Source organism: Capricornis sumatraensis, unplaced genomic scaffold, assembly GCF_032405125.1.
Source record: "Capricornis sumatraensis isolate serow.1 unplaced genomic scaffold, serow.2 scaffold7, whole genome shotgun sequence".
Classification (NCBI taxonomy): domain Eukaryota; kingdom Metazoa; phylum Chordata; class Mammalia; order Artiodactyla; family Bovidae; genus Capricornis; species Capricornis sumatraensis.
Window position 1 is genome coordinate 6048787 of NW_027184618.1, and position 25146 is coordinate 6073932.

Genomic DNA, 25146 nt, shown 5'->3' on the forward strand with positions numbered 1-25146 from the left:
CCCCAGTGTTACTGTAGCTGGCAAATAGGGGAAAGGGTTTTGGGTTCTTCTGCTGTTTATTCTTTCACAACCTAAAAAAAATCCCCTGTGGGAATAATGCCACCTCTAGGCTCTCAAGTCCTGTCAGTCATGGCAGTTTTCACTGCATTCAGCTCCCAGGTCCTTCAGGAGTTCTTTTTTCCACCTCTGGGACTCCCTTCACTCCAGGCCTTGGCAGCCCATACATACCATGTCACAGAATACCTGTTGTGCTGGTCACTTCCAAGCAGCCCACATCCTAGGCTTCACAGATGCTCACACTCGCGGAATACCACCCCCAGCATAAGAAAACCTATTATAGGGCAAAAGCCTCCAGGTGAGTGTCTCCAGGACACTGAACTACCTTTCTAGGAGCGCTCTTTCTGGATTGCAGGTTATTCAACATGTGAGGATGTAAGCCAGAAGAGAAACCTCCTGGGTATATCTTTAAAACCTGAAATTTTTTCAAAATAGACAGACTGAAAAGGGAAAAACTTAAAACTCTATTGTAACATGGCCTGGGCCTTATATAAGTTGGAAAGTGGAGAAAGCATTTTGAAAATGGCCTGAAAACGGCTCTCTAAATTATAATGCCATCTTGCAATTAGTTCTTCTCTGCTGCAACATGGAAGAATGGATTGAGGTTCCCTATGTTCAAGCCTTCATGCTCCTGGGATTTCCCTGGTGGTCCAGTGGTCAGGACTCCAAGCTCTCACTGCTGAGGGGCCAGGTTTGATCCCTCACTGGGAAACTAAAATCCCACAGGTCACTTTGACAAACAAAAAGGGGAGAAAGGGTTTCATGGTCCTTTACCAAAACCCTACTCTATCTTGCTCCTGTAATAAAAAAAACCTAGGGAATCAGTAAACACTTCTGATGTTTTAGATGATCCCCTCCCAACCTTCCCCAACTCTCAGGTGGGGAAAAATCAAGCCCCACCTACTTCCCAGAACCTGCTACTGCTCTGGGGCCCTCTGACTAACCCCAAACTTTCCCTCCTTATGTTCCTTTATATCCCCCGGAACCTCAGGAGAGAGACTAGTCCCTCCGGGGTAATCTGTAGCGGAACTTCCTGTCACCCAGCCTCAGGTTCAAAGTTAGCCCCCGCCTCTGCCCCACAAGGCCTTCACCCACTTTGGGAAGCGGCTGAAGGGAACAGAAAGACGACTAGAGTGCATGTCCCCTTCTGAATGGGACACTTAGGAATCTGTAAGGAGAGGTTTCACAGGTTCTCAGAGAACCCTGAAAAGTTGAGGGATGAATTTATCAGGCGGGAGTTGACATTCTCTCTCACCTGGCAGGACATCATGGTTATTCTGGCCTACAGTTACAGCCCGGCTGTAAAGGGGCATATTCTGAGGAAGGCGAGGAAACAAGCAGTGGGCCACTGATTCATCCACCAAATTTATCAGGTGGGTGGGGATGCATGCCCAGAACATGACTCACACTGGGACTGTGAAGATCGTATAGGTCAGGCTAGGGTGAGACATCGCATTACTTGTCTATCAGAAGGAATGAAAAAGTTTATGGTGAAACTTTAAATTTCACCTGTAAATTATGATAAGATCTGAAAGGTTACACAGGAAAGAGATGAAAACTTGGCAGTCTCCCTGAACTGGGTAACAGAGGCCTTCAGGAAAGCCTCTGTCCACAGAAGGGAGGATGCTATTTGCCATGCATTTTATCACCCAGGCTACTTCTGATATAAGGAGAAAATTACAAAAATGTGAGGCTAGACTCCCAACCCCGTTGTCAATCTTGGTAGAGGAGGCATTCAAGGTCTGTAGTAACCAAAACTTGGACGAGGCCAATAAAGATAAGGGGCTAGTAAAGAAAACAATTTTTGGTGCTGTGATTCACCTGCTGCCTCGAGTGGACCCTGGAGGGCTGAGATGTCTGGGCAGATGGCAAAGAAGCTGTCTGGGCTTGAACCAATGTGCCTTTTGTCATAAAGGGAGGCACTGCAAGGGGAATGTCCCTGCCCTCCTGTGGGATGCCTAAGGGACAATCCCAACTGTCGCCGTTGGGGCCTGAGCACCTGCCTGGCTCCAGATTCCACTTGATCCATCCTCGTTACTCCAGAGGAGTCTTGGGTCACCCCTGGTATGGCAGGTAGGAGAACTGAATTTCTGGTAGACACTGGAGCTGCCTGCTCTGTTCTGACTTGGCCCTCTCTCCAACTGAGACTGTATTGTGATGGGAGCTGACGGATTGTCAAAGGGAAGGCAGTTACATCTTCCCTCACCTGAGGAGTCCGGTCCATTATTACTACTCACTCCCTTTTGTATATTCCAGAGTTCCACGTCCCCCTTCTCAGAAGATTTGATAAATAAGATAGGAGCGAGTAGATTATTAAGATGGGGTGAAGTCCAAGAAGGTAGAGAATTCAAGCAGAGATTCCATCTATTAGCAACCCCAGATGACCCACCTGCTGGTCATCAAAATATTCCCCCCAAAATCAGAGAATAAATAGATCCTGCAATTTGGGATAGCTCAGGACCAGGAAAGGGAAAACATGTTCCTCCAATAAAAATAAGGTTTAGGTCTGGGGAAACACCCCTGGAAAAAACAATATCCTTTAAAACTTGGGGCCATGAAGGAAATCCAACTGCTGTTCCCCGATTTCCTAAAATACAGACTCATTAGGCCCTGCCAATCCCCTTGTAACACCCCATCCTCCCCACCCCCACCCTGCACCATTCAGGAGCCTAATAGGGAATATCAGTTGTTCAAGGCTCATGAGCAGTGAACGAGCCACTCATCCCTAGTTACCCACTGCTGCCAAACCTACGCACTTTCCTCAACCAAGTCCCAGGAAGCACTCAGTATATATTTAGGACCACAAAGATGCATTTATCTGTATTTTCCTACATCCAGACTCTCAATACCTTATTGCCTTTGAATGAAGGGACCCTGACACCCTGGAGGCTACTCAATATCCCTGGACAGTGCTCCCACAGGGTTTACAGGACAGCCCCCATCTTTTGGGGAATGCAAAGGAACTGAGTCTTCATAAGGGTACTCTGCAGGAATATACGGATGGTTTATTGATAAGTAGTGCTGTTACAGGAAAAAACAAAATCTGACTTCTGTTGAGTCTGTTTCTTTCACTTGACCTTTGCTTCCCATTGCTTTTGTTCACTGAAAGGGTACTGTCTATACATAATGGTTTGCCTCAGGGAACACTGTCTCTGCCTGTTAAACCAAAGTGCCTTTGTTTAGAGAAACATCCTGACCCTGGCCACCTTTGAATAGCTGCAAGAAAGAAGATATTACCACATCCTTTCCCAGAGCTTGGCTATTCAGGAGATATTTGGGAAGACTTATCACCTTTTCTTTACTTTTCCTTTAATTCCTCAGCTCTGCCCCATCTCTATTCTATAAAAGAAACTGGAACCCAGACCCTGATAAGATATATTTTTTTAAGAGACTGGTCTGCCATCTCCTTGGTCTGCCAGCTTTCTGAATAAAGTCATTCTTCCTTGTCCCAATTTATGGTCTGTCACACTACAAGCAGAAAGAGCCTGGACTCAGAAACAAATTTGGTGAGCCAGTCAGGAGCCCCGGTTTTCCAGCCTAGCCGGCCCTAGTCAGGGAGTACTGGGGCAAGATCCTAGCAGTTGCTAGGGCCATTTTCCTGAAGATCTTCCCTTCAAAATTCCCTGAAATGGCACTGACTGCCCCAGCACTTGGCAGTTAAGCAAGGAAACAACAAACTTCTGCGAGGTGATGGACTCAGTTTTGTAGGGTAAGTCATGCCATTGTGCACACCGGAATCATATTTCTCCCTCATTTTGGGCTTTACCCCTACAGGACAAGCCAATTTGTTTAACTGGGGCACCCGATTGGAGAAAGGAATTGTAATGGCCTCTACCTGGTTTGGGAAGCAGTTCACTGGCTTTGTAGGGTAAGTCTATTTGATTTGAAAGCTAGTTCATTGGTTTCGGTTTGCTTTTGTGTGCACCGATGCTGGAATTTGCTTGGGCTTTCTGTGTTAGAATTTGTGTCGTTTGTGCTTTGGCATCAGACTTATAGAAATGAGAAATATTCCATTTATCCTGAAGGAGACCCCTTTGGGACATATATTAGATAAATGGGCAAAACCTAGCCATGAGCCTATGTCTAAGACGTGATATACCATTGTAACAGGTAGGGTGTGGACCTAATATGTGTTAGGATCAAAAGAGAGCCCCTGCATGGCTCTCGTAGTTAGAAGTGTTTTGCAAAAAAGCAGGGAAAAGAGATTTGATTCCATATGTAGAAGCATTTATGCTACGGCATCAGGAAGAAGAGTAGTTGGAGAGTTCCCACCTTCTGTGCAGCAGTTTGAAAGGAAACCCAGGAAACCTGTTCTATAAGGAAAGAGGGAAAAAGTGAGAGTGGGGACATGTTACTTCAAAACTTAACCCCTCCAGTCTATCCAGCTCCCCAGTAGTCAAGCAGGCGACACTGGTACTTGTTCCAACTGCCCTTTCCCCCCATGCCATCAACATATTCACCACCTCCTATTTCCCCTACCTGTGGAGATTAAGTAGTAGGTTCTATGCTCTCCCCTGGCACACAGGGACCTTGTCTGGTATCACCATGTAAGACTTGACGGTACCCAGAAGCCACTTCCACAGCAGGGCAGTTTCCCTTGCACTAATATCCTGTAATAGGCCAGAGGACTCCCTTGGACTTGAAGCATCCTATTTCAATTTCCCCACAAGGGTCCTGGGTAACTTTGACAGTAGGTAAGAAGTTGATGGAGTTTCTAATAGATACCACTCACCAAACCTTCCTTATTTATCTTAAGAGGCTTATAATTATCAAAAAAATAAAGGGGTGGGGGGGGGGCGGGAAACAAAGTCATCCAAGGAAAACATGCCTATATTTTTGAGATGCAAAAAGTCCTATCTGGTCTTCTCAGGAACTCTCATCTCTGCTATCTTTTTAAAATGCAGATTTTGAAAAGAGGGTAAAGTAATTTTGAAATTGATTTGTTAAGGCTAAACAGATACCATTAAGTGCCTTTCTGTAAATATATAGCCATATATATATGTGAGCTTAATTTGTTCTATTTGCCAGAAATCCAACTTTTATTGAACCTCTTTTGTAAACTGATGCTCATAGGTTCAATAGAAGTTAAATGAAATCTTGCAGCGATTTAGGAGCCCAGGAAAATAAAATCTGTCAGTGCTTCTACTTTTCCCGCTTCTATTTGCCTCCGCAGACAACCATTTTGCCTTCTTGCATTTCTTTATCTTTAGGATGACTTTTGTTGCTGTCTTACGTACAGTTACGCATCTCCGTCCAGTTCTTCAGGCACTCTGTCTACCAGATCTAATCCCTCCAATCCACTTGTCACCTCCACTGTATAATCATAAAGGATTTGATTTAGGTCATACTTGATTGACCTAGTGGTTTTCCCTACTTTCTTCAATTTAAGCCAGGATTTTGTGACAAGGAGTTCATGATCTGGACCACAGTCAGCTCCCTGTCTTGTTTTTGCTGACTGTATAGAGCTTCTCTGTCTTTGACTGCAAAGAATATAATCAAAGAGGAGCAAGAGGAGAGTGAAAAAGCTGGCTTAAAATCCAACATTAAAAAAACTAAGATCATGGCATCCGGTCCCATCACTTCATGGCAAATAGATGGAGAAACAATGGAAACAGTGACAGACTTTATTTTCTTGGGCTCCAAAATCACTGCAGATGGTGACTGCTCATGAAATTAAAAAACACTTGCTCCTTAGAGGAAAAGTTATGACAAACCTAGAGAGCATATTAAAAAGCAAACATATCACTTGCCAACAAAGGTCCATATAGTCAAAGCTATGGTTTTTCCAGAAATTGTGCACGGATGTGAGAGTTGGACCTTAAAGAAGGCTGAGGCCTGAAGAATTGCTGCTCTTATATCGTGGTGCTGGAGAGAAGACTCTTGAGAGTCCCTTGGATAGAAAGGATATCAAACCAGTCAATCCTGAATATTCACTAGAAGGACTGATGCTGAAGTTGAAGCTCCAATACTTTGGCCACCTGATGAGAAGACTCTTGAGCGTCCCTTGGACAGAAAGGATATCAAACCAGTCAATCCTAAAGGAAATCAATCCTGAATATTCACTAGAAGGACTGATGCTGAAGTTGAAGCTCCAATACTTTGGCCACCTGATGCAAAGAGCTGACTCACTGGAAAAGACACTGATGCTGGGAAAGACTGAAGGCCAAAAAAGAAGGGTGCAGCAGAGGATGAGATGGTTAGATCGCACCACCAACTCAATGGACACGAATCTGAGCAAACTCCAGACAGAGTGAAGGACAGGGAAGCCTGGTGTGCTGCAGTCCATGAGGCGGCAAAGAGTTGGACATGACTGAATGACCGAACAATAGCAAAAAATATAATCAATCTGATTTTGGCATTGACATTTCATGATGTTCTTGCATAGACATCTCTTGTGTTGTTGGCAGAGGGAGTTTTCTATGACCAGTGTAGTCTCTTGGCAAAACTCTGTTAGCCTTTGCCCTGCTTCATTTTGTATTCTAAGGCCAAACTTGCCTGTTACTCCAGGTATCTCTTGGCTTCCTATGTTTTTCCTTTCTCTATGATGAAAAGGCCATCTTTTTTTTTGGTGTTAATTCTAGAAGGTCATGTAGGTCTTCATAGAACCATTCAATTTCAGCTTCTTCAGCATCAGTGGTTAGGGAATAGACTTGGATTGCTGTGATGTTCAATGCTTTGTCATAGAAACAAAGTACGATCATTCTGTTGTTTTTGAAAGTGCACCCAAGTACTGCTCTTTTGGACTCTTGTTGACTATGAGGGGTACTCTGTGTCTTCGAAGGGATTCTTATCCACAGTAGCAGATATAATGGTCATCTGAGTTAAATTCTCCCATTCCTATTTTAGTTCAGTAGTTCCTAAGATGTTGAGGTTCACTCTGCCCATTTCCTGCTTGACCTCATCCAATTTACCTTGCGCTTCACGGACTCAACATTCCAAATTCCTATGCAATATTGTTCTTTACAGCATTAGACTTTACTTTCACCACCAGATACTTCCACACCTGGGCACCATTTCTGCTTTGGCACAGCTGCTTCATTCATTCTGGAGTTATTTGTAATTGCATTCTGCTCTTCCCCAGGAGTGTCCTGGACATCTTCTGACCTGGGGGGCTCATCTTCTGGAGTCATATCTTTTTGCCTTCTCATACCACTCATGAGATTCTCACAGCAAGAATTCTGGAGTGATTTTCCATTCTGTCCTCCAGTGGATCACGGTTTGTCACAGCTCTCCACCATGACACGTCTGTCTTGGCTGGTCTTTCACAGCAGGCTCAGAGCTTCATTGAGTTACACAGGCCCATCACCACAAAAGGCCGCAATCCATGATGTGGCAGAACACAGTATGATAAATTATAGTCACCATGTTATACATTAGCTCCTCGGGCCTTATTCCTTCATTTTATTTCTCATTTCATAACAGAATGTTTGTATCTGCTTCTAGACCTGTTTTGAATCCCCCCAGGATCACCTACAGACAATTTCTACTGTGTCCTTTGATTTCCATTTTTTGTTTTTTAGTCCATCTAGTCAAGGCTATGGTTTTTCCAGTGGTCATGTATGGATGTGAGAGTTGGACTGTGAAGAAGGCTGAGTGCCGAAGAATCGATGCTTTTGAACTGTGGTGTTGGAGAAGACTCTTGAGAGTCCCTTGGACTGCAAGGAGATCCAACCAGTCCATTCTAACGGAGATCAGCCCTGGGTGTTCATTGGAAGGAATGATGCTAAAGCTGAAACTCCAATACTTTGGCCACCTCATGCGAAGAGTTGACTTCTTGGAAAAGACTCTGATGCTGGGAGGGATTGGGGGCAGGAGGAGAAGGGGACGGCAGAGAATTAGATGGCTGGATGGCATCACCGACTCACGTCAATGGACTTGAGTTTGAGTGAACTTCGGGAGTTGATGATGGGCAGGGAGGTCTGGTGTGCTGCAATTCAGGGGGTCGCAAAGAGTCAAACATGACTGAGAGACTGAACTGAACTGAGATTCCACACATACGTATCTTTTTGCTGTTAGGTTTATATTATTTAGCATAATGATCTCCTGGTTCATTCATATTCTTGCGAATGTCAGGATTTACTTTTTTAGGCTAAATAATATCCCATTGTGTATGTTATGTATGTATATTTGTGTGCGTGTGTGTGTATCACATATTATCATGTATTCTTTATGGATTCACCACGACAAACAGGAAGTTTCTCTCCAAGTTGTTACTGTGACTCTTTAGGGTTAAAACCTATAACTCTTTAGGGTTAAAAACTTTGTTTCCTTTTGCTGTATGACCAGAAGTGAAATTGCTGGATCACATGCTATTCTAATTTTATTATCTGAGGAATTGCCATTCTATTTTAAATATTTGTTGTACCAATTTACATTCCAAACATCAATACATATGGTTTGTTAAGTGATATCAGGCTTACCATGAACTATCAAAGGGTGTACGCTCAGATCCTAAAGAATGCCTGTGAGGTCTGTGTGGGGGTCACAAGAGAGGTCTCTGTACAATGATCTGAGAGGACTCTGGGTAAGATTACTCCATGTGGGTTTGTGAGAGGGTCCTGTGTGAGGTCAGTGTGGGTCTGTCTGAGGGCTCTGTGTGGGGTCAGTGTGGGTCTGTGAAAGGCTCCTAGTGGGATAAATGTGCATCAGTCAGTTCTCTGTGTAGGGTCCGTGTGGGTGTTCTAGAGATCCCTGAGCAGAATCAATGTGAATCTGTGTTTGACCCCTGTGTGGGGTTAGTGTGGATTGTGGAAGATTCCTGTGTGGGGTTAGTGGAGCCTCTGTGTAGGGTCAGCGTGGGTCTGTCAGAGGTCTCTCTATGGGGTCAGTGTGGGTGTTTTAGAGATCTGTAAGCATGATCAGTGTGAATCTGTGGTTGACTCCATACAGGATCAGTGTGGATTTGTGCAGATTCCATGTGAGGGTAGTGGAGTCCCTGTGTGGGGTCACTGTGAGTCTGTGGCAGATCCCTGTGTGGAGTTAGTGTGGGGCAGTGGGAGGTCCCTGTCTGGGGTGAGCGTGGGGCTCTGGGAGGGCCCTGTGAAAGGTCAGTGTGGCTGTGTGGGAGGTTTCTGTTTGGGGACACTGTGGGTCTGTCAGAGGTCCCTCTCTGGGGTCAGTGTGGGTCTGTCTAGGTCTCTGTGTGGGGTTTTGGGGGGCCCTGTGCTGGATCAGTGTGGGGATGTGGGAGGTCCCTCTCTGGGGTCAGTGTGGGTCTGACCCACTCTTTGAGGGGGACCCTCCATTGCTGTCCTTTCTGCACCTCACGGCAGGAGAAGGGCAAGGGCCTCTCCACATCTGGTTCCTTGCTGTTCTGTCAGTGTCCCTCTGCGTCATTGCTCCAGACAGGCTCCTTAGTTCCAGCCCCCCCGACTCAGCACTCACCTTTGGGCGCCTCTGAGAGGACCTGGCATGAGGCGGGCTCAGGATCCGTGCTCTGTGCTCCCCTCTGTGAACTCTTGGGGGCACTCGATGACCTAGGACACACCCCTTCCCTCAGACCCTGGCTGAGCCTCCATGCCCACCATGGAGGATGCGGTGCAGAGGCAGGACGCCCCAGGGAGAAAACACAGCACAAGCAGGCCCGTGTCCTCTGCACCCACAGCCCCGGGCCTGGTCCCACAGGTGGGGGTCCTGACAGGCATGGAGGCGGGGCCATTCCTGCTGGCTCCTGGATCGGGGACCCCCTCCAGGAGCAGGTCTCTCCACCATGACAGTGACTGTGACATAGAGCCCCAAATTGTTCTAGGGGATTGCTCGTCTCCCCACTTTCCTGTGTGGGTGGGCCCTGGGGAGGAAAGCTGACGGCACCCTCATTCTCTGCTCGGTGACACATCCTGTCTGCTGGTCTCTTCCCTCTCAGGGCTCTGGGATGAGTGAGGCTGAGAGCAGGTGAGACTTGCTATGACCCCTGCACAGTCCCTGGGCCTGTTGAGCCCCCCACCTGTCCCTGGGAGCCTCCTTGGGCCACACGTGTAGATAGAAATCACATACCACGAGTCTGTCCTGGGCTCCCCGTCCTTTGAAATCTGATTATTTACATTGTGGAGACGTGCAGCTTCCCTTCTCGGAGGTTCTGTTACCTCTGGCAGCCTGGCCTTCTGTGGAGGAGCTGCAGGTGTTTTTCCTCTGTCTGAGCTCTTGGAGCTGGAGTAGAGGGGAGACTCTGGGGTGGGGCCACCAGGAGCCACCAGGCCCCTAACTTCTTTCCTCTGGGCCTGTAGATGGTGGTGGGATGCCAGGGGCTCCTTGGTCTCTTTGCCCTCAGTGGGCACCTCTGCCCCCTGCCTCCTTCCCCACATCCCACCCTAGGGGCACAGCGTCCCACCCTCAGACCATGAGGTGACTGCACACATAGCCGTGCCCCTTGTTCATTCTCCCAGCGCAGGTGGGAGCTCTGAGCAGGGCCGTCCTCTCCTCTAGGGCAGGGGTGGACTGGCTCTGGGGGGCCTGCATGTTCCCCACCACACATCCTCAGAGCTGGGAGTCTGTGGTCCTCATCCTCAACTCTGCTCCAGAGCATGAGAAAGACAGAGGTAGGGTGACAGGCCTGGCACATCTCATTCCAGCTCCTCCTGGGAGAGGAGGGGCTTTCAGGGCAACCTCATCTATCCCACCATGACATGAGGACAAGGTTCTCCCACCTCTCTCTCAGGACCAGCACTGCCCCCAAACGCCCCTTCTTATTCTGACATGTGAGTTTGTCTCTGACACTTTCTGAGCCTGAGGGAAATTTCAGCCTCTGAACAGCCCCTCCCCCTACAGCTCCACAATTTCCAGGTAGAGAGAGAGCAGGAGAAGACAGAGCCAGATCCTGAAAAGGGGGAGGTCTTTAGGTTTAGTTCACCTTGATGTGTTCTGAATGCTATGGATGTTTCTGTAATGCTGAGATCATGGAAACTGAAGGTGCCGTGAAGGAACTGGGGTGAAGGCGAGTATCCACACTGGGGTGTACCTCCCTCCATGGCCCCATCCCACCTGAAAGCCAAAGCAGGCACCTTTGGAAAGAGTGGGCCATTATCCATTGCCTTTCTCCCAGCAGGGTGCAGACAGAGGCCACCAGATCTCATAAGAAAAACATTTATTTCAGGAAGCAAAAATATTTGTAGTAACAAGACGCTATTAGCATGCAGAGGATATGCTAATATGAGAAAAAAGAATAGTCTCTGTAAGATAAGCATTTATTCCTTGGAATCGAGTTTTCCTAACAGGAATGCTGTGAAAAGCATGTTCTGATTGACCAAAAAGGGCATGTTTCTGAAGGAGAGAGTGCCTTGGACAGTGGAGGGAATGGCCTGTGATACATGCACTCTTGAGCCATGATGCCAGGTTCTGCCTGGAAGGGGACCTGGCTCCCTGGGTGAGAGGGCCCACTTGCTGTCCCTGGGACTGGTCCACTTACTCTCTTTTGGAGAGCTATAGCCCATGGGGTAACTTGGTAATCATGGGCTGTATCGCTTCTGACTCGTTTGCTCTTGGTCGGAGGAAAAATCTTTGGTGGCAGTAATGTGGACCTAATGAGTCCCGGAATTCTGCTTTTACCAATTTAACTCCAAGGCACGTGGTCTGTGGTGAAGCACCATCTTCTCATTTAGGATCTTGTCCTACAGCTGTCATGAGAGTCTGGCCTCAACAGCCCTGCTGTCCATGGTTGACTTTGGCTCTGGGCTGTGGCTGTTTCAGGCTTGCCTTGTGGCAGGGGCCCTTCTGATTCTTTGCATTTACTGGGGGAAATCCCCTGAAGAAGGAGATTAATCCTTTTTTTTGAAGCAGCTTTCTGAAAGAACCTATCCACTCTGCAGGATTAACTGTTGAAACTTGCTTCCTAGGGACTCGGTTCATTGCTTTTCCTGGCCAGAGTGACTAATCCCTGGGACCTGGTGGCCGTTCGTTCCGCCAGTCCTTTTTGATGCTGTCCTAATTTGGGACTCCTATATGCCTCTCTCCCTTCAGTGGGGACACACTTCTTCCTCTGGCTCTTATATTTGGTCTCCCATCTCAGGGCCACCTGCTGCCCCTGGCTGCTGCCTCCACTTGACGTAACAGCATAGAGCGTCTGGGAATTGGACATGGATGTGTCTCCTCTGAACAAGGTTTGGGAACAAGACAGAGATTCCTTAGAAGCCAAGATGTTTGCAGCAAGAAACTTATCTGAGTGACAGTCTTGGAGAAGTGTATCCGTGGCACAGTTCTGAAGGAGCAGACTGGTGGCCCAGCCTCGGTTCTGATTCTGCTGATATGTGAACCCTTGGAATTCAAGCTTTTGAAACTGCCTCAACATTTAGATCTTCCAGATTTGAGGCAACAGACTTTGTATTCAATGAAGGTCTTCAATCGGACCTTGGAGATCGTGGACTCTTCACATTCATATTAATGAGTAGGGAATTGACCCACACACTAGGTTCCAAAGTCTCTTCTCCAGCAGGGTCTCCTTCCACAGGCTCTTGTTCTTGTCACCTGGAAGATGTATCTTACTACAGTCACGACAGAGTAAGATTCTGGGGAGGCTCATCCCCCGCTTCCTCCTGTGACTCGCTGCTGGCCGTTGCTGAACGAGAACTGGGCTCCCGGCTGCCTTTGTCAGCTGCCATGGCAGAGGCACCATGCCAGTTTCTGGTCACTAAACTGTATGCGGCGGCGTGAGAAAGCAGCTAGCTTTCTGTGCAGAGGGGCCTCTGAGGGCTTATGGGTGTCACCAGCTGTGGGTCCTCCCAGAGCCCCCTGGGCTTCCTCACTCACCTGTGAGGGAGTGGGGAGGGGCCTCTCCAGGGAGGGATTTGCCCCTCTTGTTACCGCTATCTTGCATGGGGCTGAGGAGGTTTTCCCTTGGTTAACAGAGCTATTGAGGTGTCCTCAGATTGCCAGGTGGCCTTCAAGGTGGACCCTTGAGCCTTTTTCAGCTTCAAGCTAAGCATGAACTTGAGGACCTTGAAGCCCAGGTCCCACCTGTGCCTCACCCTCAACTTTACTACATGTGTTTCCAGCTCCTGTTGAATGTCAGGACTGAGAACAACAGACTCAAGGGAGTTGTTCATGGAGGCTTCCCCATGCTGAGAGGAGTGTGGACTTTCTGTCTCCATGGGAGCATGTGTCTCTCCAAGAATGTCTAAAACAAGGTTGTCAACAAATCTCGAACTATAGACATTCACAGGGATCTCAGTCTCATGGATCTGCTGTGCCTTCCTCCCTGTAAGGACCCGTAAGACTGCTGGAGGCTTTATGCTGAGGCTCACCTTTCTTTCTGACTCAGGTTTCACTCTTGGATCATTCACTGGAGGGTTGGCTGAGATCAGGTACAGATCTTATAGGATCCTCCCCACACTCTGCCCTACATCATACTGCAGGTGGGATTCGTGCTGGGCACTTGGACCTCATCTTCTCTGTGTCCTGGCTGATTTTGCCTCAACCTGCAGAGGTCTTTGAGGGCCCCTCCCAGCCCTGTGCCTGACAAGGCCTTGGGAATTTATTCTAAGGCTGCATCAGTTTCTGAGATGCTTGAATTCTGCAGGGCAGGCCAAACTGTTGCTGCATGAACCTTTTGGAAAACTGGTGCTCTGGTTCCTCCCAAACCTCAGGGCTGGCCAAATCCTCAGGAAGGATGGAGACAGAGCTGTGGGCCCAGAAAGACCTGTTCTCCTGGGGAAGATTAGGAGTAACCTGGCTAAAGACTTGCTGAGATTTATTAACAAAAGAGGGTAAAGCTCTTCCTCTTTCTAGTTGCTTTTTCCAAAAGTGACATTCCAGGTTTTCAGTTGCATTTGAGATGAAAGATTATGCCTTATTTTGAGACTGTAGAGCAAGATGTTTCACAGGACCCAATCTGGTGTTGAGAAGATGGTCAGACTCGGAGAGAGGGTGATTGACGGAGAGTGGTCTGTAACTGTGCCTGAGCTTGTGCTTGACACTGGGGCATGTCTGGAGTCAAGGGTTTGGGTCAGGCCTGGATCTCCATGGGAGCCTGAGGTGGAGGTTGAAACTGCTGCATGGTTGGAGTCAAGGTTAGTGGTTGAGCCTGGTTCTCCATGTGAACTTGAGGTGGTGACTGAGAGGCATGGTTGGAGCCAGGATTGGGGGCAGGCCTGCATCTCCATGTGACGCAGAGGTGACGGTTGCACCTGGGACATGGATGGAGTCTTGTTTTGAGATTCATCCTGGGCCACAGGTTGAGTCAAGTGCTGGGCCAGTGTCAGTTGTGAAGTTACTTTTGATGAAATTTGGAATGGTTTGTCCTTAGAATACTCATTGTTAAGACAGGGCATAACTCAAGAGGGGACCCAGGTACTATGACAGTAGCCACCAGACTCTCACTGTGCAAAACGGGGTAACCCTCGAAGAGATAACTGTGTGTCTTCTGTAGATGGTTCCCCAAAGTGTCAGGATATCAGGGCTTCTTGGGAACAAGCAGCTGTTCCAGTTTGCCTTTTATGCTCAGAGGTTTTGGTGACCCAAGGTGTCCTGCTTGTCACCGAGTGACTTGATCCTCTTCCCCAATGAAGTTAGGTGATAGCATGCCTCCTCCTCATTTTCCTCCTTCCAAATCTTCCCTTCTATCCTCTTGGTGGTTAGTATCTCCAGCATCTTCTGGACATCCATGTTGACAAAAGAGAGGCCACCAGCCTCTACCTGCCTATTTGTGGGGTCTCCCCAAAACGAGGCCTTTGGTGAGTGGCTGGGAAGGTGGTCTTGATTGGATTCTAAATGTGTCAAGGTGGAGAAGCTCCAGGCTTTGGCTGCCTCCTGTCACCATGCCAGGGCTGATACAAGACTGCTTGAACAGACAATGCCTGAGATAGCTGGTCTTTAAGGGGAGTGTGGAGATGCCCTGTGCGGGACAGTGCCAGTGCAAGTGCCATGGAGTCACCTTGAGTGGGACTCAGCGTGGAGCCTGATGGCGGTGGGGCAGAGGCAGGTGTTGGAGGGCAGGCTCTCGCATGAGAGGGGCTTGGCGAGGAAGGGGACAGGGCAAGTGGCCAGGGTGAAAGGCTCTCCAGTGGAAATAAAGGCTCTGGTGTTGGAGAAGCACTCAGGGATGAATGTGAGGGAATGGAAACCGAGGAGGTCACTGAGCCTGGAGAAATGATAGGAGCCCAAGGTAGGGGACACTGGGTCAGAGGAGCTGGGGAGATGGTGGGAGCTGCCTCTTCCCTGCATGGTTGGTGGGCTCCAGCAGGAACTGGTTGGCACGCCTCACCAGGTGAATATTTACATGAGAGCTGATCAAAGCCTCCCTTCTCAGGGAACCTCCCTAGGTGTCTGCAGGAGACATGAGGAACAAGCTGCAGCCAGGAGCCCTGGGGCCAGGACTGGGCAGCGCGGGCAGGGGTGGGCGTCTGCACCCCCCAGTCTGTCGCGGCCCCAGTGCTGACTTCACAATGCTCCTGCTGTCCCTCACCCCAGGACGTTGGCCATACCCTGCCCCCAGGACTCCCCCTCTCAGCTCAGCCCCAGGCTCCCAGTATCCCTGGGGCCACACCTTAGGCTTTAGGAGGAAGAACCGCCTAGAAAAGAAAGGGAAGATTTCCAGAAGTGAAGTCAGGTCCCAGACCTCTTCCAGTGCTTCCTGGCAATCTCTTCAAGCTGAAAATCGGCATACTGGGTCATGGTGGTGAACATAGGAGCCTTTAGGGGTCTAAAAGGGAGCTGAGTGCACTGTCACTTCAAGGGGACACCATTGGGAGACTGGAGACCAAGCACCTGTGTCTAAGGCCACACAATCCCTGACAGTGATGGTGAAGCTCAGGAAAGGTTTATTGTTTACAAAGTGTTTCCATATTCATCACCCCTTGATGCCCTCACAGCTTGCCTATGGGGAGGACGGGCAGGCACCACTCTACAGTTGAATCTGAGCAAAGTAAAATCATGTGTTCTACGAGTCCTCGAGGGCTCACCTCCCAGTGTGGGTGCTATTTGTCCAATGCACCCCACATGCCCTTTGGTACAGAGCCTTTTCCAGGCCCCTCACAGCTTCATTCAGGTATCTGGGTAGTATTCTCCTTCCCAGAAGCCTCCCTGGGAGTTCTGTTTCTCAAGGGAGAAGTCCTGCCACTGGCCCCTCTCAGAGTCTGTGGAGCTGGGTTCTCATGGCCAGAAAAGTGGGGACTAACTCTGGGGGCTCTCATGGCTGGACGTCAGAACTCACCTTTCAGAGCTCCATTTCTCTTGATGCTTCTGCTTTTTCCCCTCTGCTCCATTCAATGCTGAGAGAGACAATGAGGACTTAGAATCCAAATCTCAGTCTCCTCTCTCTAGACAAGCATCAGACACCAGCATCCATACATGATATGACTGTCTGCATTTCACTGACAGCTCTGTGACTCTTCTTTCCTTTCACTCATTTTTAAATGGATGAAATGTTTTCCTTCTTTGAAGGACATAAAGGATTTTCAATATGAGATTCACTCTAGACTTCTTTCTTCACTGTTCCTCTGTTCAAGAAATACACACATTCTCAGACTATGGGTGAATCCGAGCTCCATCAGGCAGGTCTCTGCTTCCTGATACCAGCCTCCCCACTTCCCAGCTCCTGCTCTGAGGCTCTCGGGGCTTCAGTACTGCCAGCAGGCCAGTGCTGTCTGAGACACTGTTCACAGCTGCTGAGCTAGTGCTCAGGAGTCTGTCCTCTGGCTGAGATTCAACTCAGAATTCAGTCATTGGCCTCTGGTCACTGTGTTTGGGACTTTCTTGGAGCCACCTACCTACCTGGATACAGGGGTTGAGATCTTTTAACAGAAATCCTAGTGTTCACTATATCTCTGCCCAGCCTGGTTTGTCCCTAGAGGGATGACCATCTATTCTTTCTTGAGAATACATGTCCTGTTCTTTTCCATCTCAAGGGTCATATTAGTTGACTCAGAAAAGTGAAAATAATAATAGAAAAAAACAGAAATATGTGCTTGTAAATCTGGACCAAGAGTTCCTTACCTTCCTGATGTTTCCATGTTTTCTAGGAGGAGGAAAGGATGGGTTATACTCAAGTTAGTGAAGGATCAGGAAAAAGAGCCCCAGTCCACACAGAAAGGTGAGGATTGTATCGATCACCCAGGAAGTGAAACTGGAGTTCAGTCAAATATCAAAAGTGCTTTTCAGAGAAAAGAGAGGATTCTCCATTGTCTGCATCACACTGCTGCCCTCTGGCTACTAAGCACAGGATGTGACCTGGGGACTAATGTACTCGGCCCACCTCACAGAGCTCTGGTCTGGCCACAAAGGGCTCTTGGGCGTAAGAGGGAGTATCAGAGCAGGAGGCTGGACTGCAGCCCCTCCTAACCATCCAGCCCCTCAGCTTCATGCATCTCCCTTCCTCTGAGCCTTCCCATCCTACCTTCAGTTCGGTTCAGTTCAGTTCAGTCAATCAGCTGTGTCCGACTCTTTGCGACCCCATGAATCACAGCACGCCAGGCCTCCCTGTCCATCACCAACTCCCGGAGTTCACTCAGACTCACGTCCATCAACGTGAGTCGGTGATGCCATCCAGGCATCTCATCCTCTGTCGTCCCCTTCTCCTCCTCCCCCAATCCCTCCCAGCATCAGAGTCTTTTCCTGTGAGTCAGCTCTTCACATCAGGTGGCCAAAGTACTGGAGTTTCAGCTTTATCATCATTCCTTCCAATGAACACCCAGGACTGATCTCCTTTAGGATGGACTGGTTGGATCTCCTTGCAGTCCAAGGGACTCTCAAGAGTCTTCTCCAACACCACAGTTCAAAAGCATCAATTCTTTGGTGCTCAGCTTTCTTTATAGTCCACTCTCACATCCATACGTGGCCACTGGAAAAACCATAGCCTTGACTAGACGGACCTTTGTTGACAAAGTAATGTCTCTGCTTTATGCTGTCAATGTTGTCCAAGGAGTAAGTGTCTTTTAATTTCACAGCTGCAATCACCATCTGCAGTGATTTTGGAGCCCCCCAAAATAAAGTCACCCACTATTTCCACTGTTTCCCCATCTATTTCCCATGAAGTGATGGGACCAGATGCCGTGATCTTAGTTTTCTGATTGTTAAGCTTTAAGCCAACTTTTTCACTCTCCTCTTTCACTTTCATCAAGAGGCTTTCTAGTTCTTCTTCACTTTCTGCCATAAGGGTGGTGTCATCTGCATATCTGAGGTTATTGATATTTCCCCCGGCAATCTTGGTTCCAGCTTGTGCTTCTTCCAGCCCAGCGTTTCTCATGATGTACTCTGCATATGTTAAATAAGCAGGGTGACAATATACAGCCTTGATGTACTCCTTTTCCTATTTGGAGCCAGTCTGTTGTTCCATGTCCAGTTCTAACTGTTGCTTCATGATCTGCATATAGGTTTCTCAAGAGGCAGGTCAGGTGGTCTGGGATTCCCATCACTTTCAGAATTGTCCACAGTGTATTGTGATCCACACAGTCAAAGGCTTTGGCATAGTCAATAAAACAGAAATAGATATTTTTTCTGGAACTCTCTTGCTTTTTCAATGATCCAGCTGATGTTGGCAGCTTGATCTCTGGTTCTTCTGCCTTTTCTAAAACCAGCTTGAACATCTGGAAGTTCACGGTTCATGTATTGCTGAAGCCTGGCTTGGAGAATTTTAAGCATCACTTTACTAGCATGTGAGATGAGTGCAATTGTGCGGTAGTTTGAACATTCTTTGGCATTACCTTTCTTAGGGACTGGAATGAAAACTGACCTTTTCCAGTCCTGTGGCCACTGCTGAGTTTTCCAAATTTGCTGGCATATTGAGTGCAGCACTTTCACAGCATCATCTTTCAGGATTTGAAATAGCTCAACTGGGATTCCATCACCTCCACTAGCTTTGTTTGTAGTGATGCTTCCTAAGGCCCACTTGACTTCACATTCCAGGATGTCTGGCTCTAGGTGAATGATCACACCATTGTGATTATCTGGGTCATGAAGATCTTTTTTGTACAGTTCTTCTGTGTATTCTTGCCATGTCTGCTTAATATCTTCTGCTTCTGTTAGGTCCCTACCATTTCTGTCCTTTATTGAGCCCATCTTTGCATGAAATGTCCCCTTGGTATCTCTAATTTTCTTGAAGAGATCTCTAGTCTTTCCCATTCTATTGTTTTCCTCTATTTCTTTGCATTGATTGCTGAGGGAGGCTTTCTTATCTCTCCTTGCTATTGTTTGGAACTCTGCATTCAAATGGATATATCTTTCCTTTTCTCCTTTCCTTTTCCCTTCTCTTCTTTTCACAGCTATTTGTAAGGCCTCCCCAGACAGACATTTTGCTTTTTTTGCATTTCTTTTAATTGGGAATGGTCTTGATTCCTGTCTCCTGCACAATGTCACGAACCTCCGTCCATAGTTCATCTGGCACTCTATCTATCAGATCTAGTCCCTTCAATTTATTTCTCACTTCCACGGTATAGTCATATGGGATTTGATTTAGGTAATACGTGAATGGTCTAGTGGTTTTCTCCATTTTCTCCAATTTCAGTCTGAATTTGCCAATAAGGAGTTCATGATCTGAGCCACAGTCAGTTCCTGGTCTTGTTTTTTTGACTGTATAGCTCTTCTCCATCTTTGGCTGCAAAGAATATAATCAGTCTGATTTCGGTGTCGACCATCTGGTCACGTCCATGTGTAGAATCTTCTCTTGTGTTGTTGGTAGAGAGTGTTTGCTATGACCAGTGCATTCTCTTGGCAGAATTCTAAGAAGCTTTGCCCTGCTTCATTCTATAACCCAAGGCCAAATTTGCCTGTTACTCCAGGTGTTTCTTGACTTCCTACTTTTGCATTCCAGTCCCCTATAATGAAAAGGACATCTGTTTGGGGTGTTAGTTCTAAAAGGTCTTGTAGGTCTTCATAAAACCATTCAACTTCAGCTTCTTCAGCATTACTGGTCGGGGCATAGACCTGGATTACCGTGATATTGAATGGTTTGCCTTGGAAACAGAGATCATTCTGTTGTTTTTGAGATTGCATCCAAGTACTGCATTTCAGACTCTTTTGTTGACTATGGTGGCTACTCCATTTCTTCTAAAGGATTCTTGCCCACAGTAGTAGATATAATGGTCATCTGAGTTAAATTCACCCATTCCAGTCCATCTTAGTTCACTGATTTCCTAGAATGTTGATGTTCACTCTTATCATCTATTTGACCACTGCCAATTTGCCTTGATTTATGAACCTAACATTCCAGGTTCCTATGCAATATTGCTCTTCACAACATCGGACCTTGCTTCTATCACCAGTCACATCCACAACTGTGTGTTGTTTTTGCTTTGGCTCCATCCCTTCATTCTCCTGGAGTTATTTCTCCACTGATCTCCAGGGCATATTGGGCACCTACCGACCTGGGGAGTTCCTCTTTCAGTGTGCTACCTGTTTCTTTTTCATACTGTTCATGGGGTTCTCAAGGCGAGCATACTGAAGTGGTTTGCCATTCCCTTCTCCAGTGGACCACATTCTGTCAGACTTCTCCACCATGACCTGTCTGTCTGGGGTGGCCCCGCATGGCATGGCTTGGTTTCATTGAGTTAGACAAGGCTGTGCTCTGTGTGATCAGATTGGCCTGTTGTCTGTGATTGTGGTTTCAGTCTGCCTGCCCCCTGATGCCCTCCCTCAGTGCCTATCGTCTTTCTTGGGTTTCTCTTATTAACTACAGGCAATTAAAAATTAGATTAAAATTATATGAAATTTACAATGCAATCAAATATAAAGCAAAGAGAAATAGTTAAACCTTCAGGTCAATTTTTCATAAGTTGCCAGCACCCTTGTTTCTGAAATCAATAAACTAAAGAAAAACTTTTGAAACATTCTATACACATACCCACACATCTTTTAATTTTTTATTTTTTAATTAATTTATTTATTTTAATTGGAGGCTAATTACTTTACAATATTTTAGGTTTTTGCCATACATTGACATGAATCAGCCATGAATGTACATGTGTTCCCCATCCTGAACTCCCCTCCCACCTCCCTCCCCATCCCATCCCTCAGGGTCATCCCAGTGCACCAGCCCTGAGCACCCTGTCTCATCCTTTAAACAAATCAGCCCAGCAGTTTCAAATCTAAGGATCAAGGGTTTGTTTTGTTTTGTTTTGTTTTGTTTCAGTTCAAACATTTTCCTTCAGCATTTGTTATAAGTTGAACTGCTAACAGCAAATTCTCTCAGTCTTTGTTCATCAGGAAATATCTTTATTTTACCTTCTTTTCTGAAGCATAGATTTTATAGACATGGAATCCTTGGGTGACAATTTTTTTCTTTCAGCTCTTTGAATATGGCGTCTCACAGTCTTCTCTCTGCTGTTGCTGATGGAAGTCAGTGGTTACTCTTACTGTGTTCCCCTCGTATATGGAGAACAGCTTTTCTCTTGTTACTTTCAAGACTTTTTCCTGATTTTTCCACACTTTAACCAAGATTTGTCTTAGAGTGGATCAGTTTGGTTTCATTTTTCTAGAGGTAAACACTGCCTCTGAAAATTGTTTTCCATCACAATTTTATAAGTTTTCAGCCATTATGTCTACAACTAATTTTATTCCCTCCCCTTTCTCTCCCTGCTTTCTGATAGTCTCTTTCCTTCCATACTTGATGGTGTGCTGAATGGATGCCATGGATCATTTTCCCTCAACATTTTTTCTCTTTGTTTTTACACTGATTTCTATGAATCCATCTTCAACTTTATGGATTACTTCTGCTAGCATCTCAAATGTGCTATTGAACCTGTCTAATCAATTTTTCATTTTAATTATTTTAGTTTTCAAATCCAGAATTTATATTAGTTTCCTTTTTTAATTTGTAGCTTTTCATTGAGTTTCTCTGTTTGTTGACTTGGTATCATACTTTCACCTAATTCTTCAAATATGGTTCCATTATTTCATTTTGTAGTCATCTTTATTTTGATACTTTATCTTTTGACCTTCATACTGAATTTATAAGTCATATACTTATATGAGTTATCAGTGGTATGTTATACAAATGCTTTACTCACCACCATTACAACATTAGAGTTTTCTGATTTTAACTGTATACTTACCTGTCCCAGCAGGTTGATTAGGAGACCAAGCCTAAAGCCCCTTTAAGAAGGAGGCAAACTTTCTTTCTTTTTCACATTCTTTTGCCTTAGACAAGTAGGCATTGTAGGGAGCAGTATCTCAGATTCAAGGACATTCCTTTTTTTGAGCTTTGGATATATGTGATAGGAAAGGGTCTGGACAAAATGCTCAGATCCTTGAGGTGTTTTTTGTCTATTCTCAGAGGCTAGCTGAGAAGTATATATGGCCCCGCTTAAATTAGTGAGGTGGGTACACTCCTACCCCCTTCTGATGTCTATGTCAGAAGCTTTTTCTGTCACCTTAACTTTAAATAAAATATACACAAAGCTTGGAGTGACTGAGATTGTCTTTGGTCCCAGAGTTATACCTTCTTCTTCAGACACCATGAAGTCAGTGGCATCAGTCACCGTTGACTGCTAGGTTATCATCTTGGGGGCTTGTCTTTATCTTCAAGACAAGGTAAGAACACTCAGAGCTGAGACTCTTTCACTCTTTTACTGTGGTCTCTACTTTACTAAACAGAAGCGTATGGACTGAACTTCTTTCCCCCAGTCAGCTTTTCCTGGTCCCTCCAATCATCTCATATCTCCTTGGGGAATTAGAGTTATTAACCTTGTGTGCCGGATTGTAGTCTTTCAGGGGACTTGTAATCCATGCTGTTATTGTGTTTTTCTAGCCAGGCCCCCATTCTAAGTTTTTCAGGACACTGCAGACAGGAGCACTTGAGGGAGCTAGCTAGGGCTCTAGCTCCAGGGACATGTCTCAGGTTGGAAACCACCATCCTGACCCCACAGACACAGAGGCAAGTTCTTGTCATCCCTATGCCTCTGGACTATATGGACTGAGGCATTGCTGGTGAGCATGAGATTCCTGAGGACACAGATTGGGACACCCCAGATTTGGGCAGACTGAAAATGAATCGGCTTCTTCCCTTAGTAGTGCTAGCTCTTAGCAGACCAGAGAAAGCCCTCCAGTGGCTCTTGTCTCAACTCCTTAAGTATTCTTTTTATACAGTCTGCTGGACAGGAATAAAAAGGATGCTGTTGGCACTCCATGAATATGAAGGATTAGTTTTTCCTTGCAGGCAGGCCCTCCATCGCCTCCTTTGTTATTAAGTAGACTCATGTGGCCACTCTCAGGAGGATGTCTTGGGCTTTCTGTTCATCCCTTTATGACTTGCCACTTACACTGTTGTGAGGAACGTGCACGGGCACACAGAAGTTGGGTTCTTCCCCTAGTGGTCTTGGCTTGGCAAGCATCCAGAAAACTACTCTGCTCCACCCCAGGTGGCACGGGAATAAAAGGGAAATCAAACCAAGGTTTTAATGGTGAGGACCTGGACATCAATCTGGGATGCCATCAGGTCTAACCCTGGTGCATCTCCACCACCCCTGGGTGGTAGAATGAGGGGGGATGGGAGTAGGATACCTTCATCGGTAAGGGACAGGTTAGCTCTGGCCAGGGACGGAAGCTTAGGTGGAAAATCAGTCTGCAACCCCAACTAGAGCAGGGGCAGACACCTCCAGTAGAAAAAAGCCATGGCACTGGGCGCTGCTTTTTTCTCTTACAGATGGGTGCTAACAGTCCAGAACCGCCCCCTTGAATAATATCTTGAAAAACTGGGATAATTTTGATCCTCAAGGCCTAAAAATCCCTTATATACAGGGTTTCTTTTCTTTAAAAGACTTCACCTGCCCAGAGAGATAATCCCTGATGGGACATCTTATCTATCAGTCTACCCCTGTTATCAGAGCCAATTTGAACACTCTCTGGTTTAAATTTTGGCTATGAAGCCATGACTACAAGAAGGAGAGATGACATTTTGGACCCTGAATGGCCACGTGTATTCTTTAGACTCCAGAGAAAACTAGTTAATGAAATCTTTTTGAAATTGCAAAACTGGTTCTTTTTGCACATGTAATTACTAAAATTTGACTTGTTACAATACTTTTCTGGGGAGCTCTGATCCTGCCTGAGAAACAGAAACATGCCTGGGGAAAAACCTGAGTTAACACTTGTCACGTCCTTGAGCTACCTAGCCTACTCTATCTGGGACTCCAGCCATGAGCTGTAACTCAAGCCAAGGAAAAAAAGGGACAAAGAGACATTTTAAATTTCAAGCAGAAAACTGTGAGGTTTCTGTCTGTCCACATTTGTGTGTGTCTCGGTGTATGTCTCCATCCTTGGAAAAAAGTGCTAAAGACTAAGTGGTTCAATGAGATCTAATTAATTGGCCTAAAGAGAAGTAAGTGCTTACAAATAAAACAATTCTAAATTCAAGAAAATTAAAGTAAATGAATTTCAGGCTTGTATGAACTTGGAAATAATCATTACTGAATTGATACATGATATTGATGTTTGCTTATTGATCTAATTAACAGAGACATTGTGAAGATACTTTTATAAATGACATAACTTTGGGTGATTTATCCTTACCAATCTACAGAATGATGATGTAAAGTACAAGTCATGGTTGCTGAAGAAAAGTTAGATGTGTGTTTTTAATAAAAAGTAGTAAGGAATGGAACTACATTCTATTAAGGAAACGGAAAGTAAGTCTAAACATACAGGTGGCTGTCCTCTAAATGGACAAATGAAGTGATGAATACAGAAAGTATAAAAAAAGGTGTGTGGCAAGTAAAAGAAGAGTTCTGTGCATGGTACAAGTTTGTTAAGACATTAAACTGCCTTTGAAGTCTTATTGTCACTATGACTAAGTGAATAACTATGGTCTCACAGTGAATATAAGCTGTTACCAAACTGGAATTTGGTTTTCTCTCACTGATTAAAAGAACAAGCTTTTCTTGGAATGTGGCTTTTGATAGCAGACTATAGCATTTATGAACAAAGCTCATTCTGCTTCTGCAAAAGTTAACCCCTCTTCCGGGAATTTAAAATGGATTAAAAATGGCTATAAACCAAACAGCTGGGGCTATGAGAGGTCCAAGATGGCCACTTGGCTTTTCCCGGCTCCCTGACAAACCTCAGTTTTATTTGATAATGCCTTTCCTGGCTTCAGGATTAATATCTCAGAATAGAAAAAAAAATGGTTAAAAGGTGCTTTCCACAGTCTCCAGTGATCAGGGCACCCACTTTGCT

The 25146-nt window shown here is 46.1% G+C and overlaps 2 pseudogenes; both read right to left on the reverse strand.

The window, feature by feature from the left end:
* Positions 1-25146, reverse strand: part of LOC138072344 (olfactory receptor 5W2-like) — a 150556-nt pseudogene that overhangs the window by 107413 nt on the left and 17997 nt on the right.
* LOC138072343 (spermatogenesis-associated protein 31D3-like) lies at positions 13525-15657 on the reverse strand (annotated as a pseudogene).